Here is a 2,110-nt window from a genome sequence, read left to right as displayed (position 1 = left end):
TTCCTATTCCTATTCCTATTCCTATTCCTATTCCTATTCCTATTCCTGTTCCATGACTATCCCAATGACTATTTTTATTCCAACTACTACCCCTATTATTTCAATTTCTATTCCGATTCCTATTCTTATAACTATCCGCATCGTATTCGCATTCACATTCGCTTTCATATTCGTATTTGTATTCGCATTCGTCTTCGTCCTTATATTTGTGCTCACTTGCCTTGTTGCAATATTCTCTCCTTCTTTCTTGTTTCAAAAATACGGATGTGACATACATATATCGCAAAAAAAAACTACACATACACATTCGTACGAACTTCACAGACTTTTACTCAGCTAAGTAAAGTAATCACATCATCCACTTCGAGTCAATTAGTTTCAATTACTACTCTCAACACTAAGAGCAAAATAGCAAGCGAAATAAGAAGCAAATGCTAGAAAATGACACAGAAGTTTGGCCGAACAGTGTAGATGTATGTACTTACATACATTAGTCTTTGGTGTGTGGATTTAATTTTTTGCTTCTTAACATACTATAGGGGTATTCACGATCCGGCGCATACTGTCTATGAATACATGACATGCCATTTATGCTATCTATGCACCATGCTAGACAATATGCACCGGATCTTGAATACCCTTTATGTATGTATGTTGCCATGGACATGGCCCTATACTTGTATATATTTAACTTGTAGTAAATATGTGTGTATGTACATATTTATACGTAAACATGTTCTGTATATGCATAAATATAAGGTATGAATGTATGCAAGTGTAGATTTTTTACCTTTTTGTTCCTATTATTGCAATTGCAATTGCGCCATAGCACGCATCTGACAAACGTATTGCAAACAAGCGCCAATTATCAAGCGTGTGCAAAACGTGTGTGCAAATTGTACGGTGTATGTTTTGAGTGCAAGGCGAGTGCCAAGTGTGAATGACCAAGTGGACGCACTCAAGGCACTCAATCGAGGTATGAAAGTGACTTTTTATCTATTTTCACCACATGACTAAAAAAAAAAGAACTACTGGACATAAATTGCTTTTAATATAAAGATGGACATAAGAACTTGATATGAATTTTTTGTTGGTTTAAAAAACTGCACATGCACTTTTCGGCATTTAAAAAACAGGACATCGATTTTTGCGAAGTTAAAACTGGACAAATTTTTTGTTAGTTAATTAAAAGCTCTACATACACTTTTCTTAATTTAAAAGTTGGACATTTATTTTTCGAAATTTAAACTGAAAAATATATTTTTTAGATTTTCGGTGATTTAAAAACTAGACATTTTTGTTTATAATTTGACAACTGAACATATACAATTGACGATAATCAGTGACAGGCTTCTGGCAAACCTTCGTGCATATTTATGAAATGAAAAGGCTTCTAAAAAAATCATCTGCCGTTCGGAAGTGAGCTACGTTTGCGTTGTAACATCTCGACGCATGGCCATAAACTTAGCAAAAACGTAAGCGCCAAACACATTACTCGGACTAGGAATCGATCCCGGCTTACACTGAGTTTAGTACGCACCTCTAACAGTTGGCTGTGGTGACCACAGCTTATAAGCTAACTGCAGTGAAAATATATATATATTTTATTAAAACCTCTTTTCTAAAGTCTCAATTTACAGCTATGCATTCAATTAAGTACACTTACTCACTTTCTAAAATCTGTTATCTCCTTCTTTAGATACGAGTAGGTATGTATTAGAGGGCTGCATGAATGCATTCAAAACGGCTTATGAATTATTCATATACAAAACGAATGTATGATTTTGGCTTAAAATTTTTTTTTTTTGAATTTGAGTGAATAGCTGTTCTGATATTTGTATCGACATTACAATATTCAAACAAAGTGAAAATAAATTAAATTGAAATAAATGACAATTTTTTGTATGAATATCCAAAATGTATGTATATATTGCTGCGCTCCTATTATATACGAAAAATTCTGTTTGTAGAAAAAAACTTTTACCGAAATGAGTTTGAATGATTTGAATGTTTTCTATTCATTCATTCACATTCTTCCATGTGAAGGTAAAAAATATAAAACAAAATGTATATTCATAACTTACAAAATTCCAAACGCTGAGTGTTTTGT

At 32.9% G+C, this 2,110-nt stretch overlaps 1 protein-coding gene across 3 annotated transcripts in view; it reads left to right on the top strand.

Annotated features, from left to right (window-relative positions):
- The window catches only part of LOC118743298 (sodium/potassium-transporting ATPase subunit beta-1-interacting protein), a 135,511-nt gene that overhangs the window by 98,998 nt on the left and 34,403 nt on the right, over nucleotides 1-2,110 (top strand). The gene's annotated exons all lie outside the window — the stretch shown is intronic.

The sequence above is a fragment of the Rhagoletis pomonella genome, unplaced genomic scaffold, assembly GCF_013731165.1.
Source record: "Rhagoletis pomonella isolate Grant_MI unplaced genomic scaffold, Rhpom_1.0 Rhpom_scaffold_00007, whole genome shotgun sequence".
Taxonomy (NCBI): domain Eukaryota; kingdom Metazoa; phylum Arthropoda; class Insecta; order Diptera; family Tephritidae; genus Rhagoletis; species Rhagoletis pomonella.
This window is presented reverse-complemented; position numbering and strand designations above follow the sequence as displayed.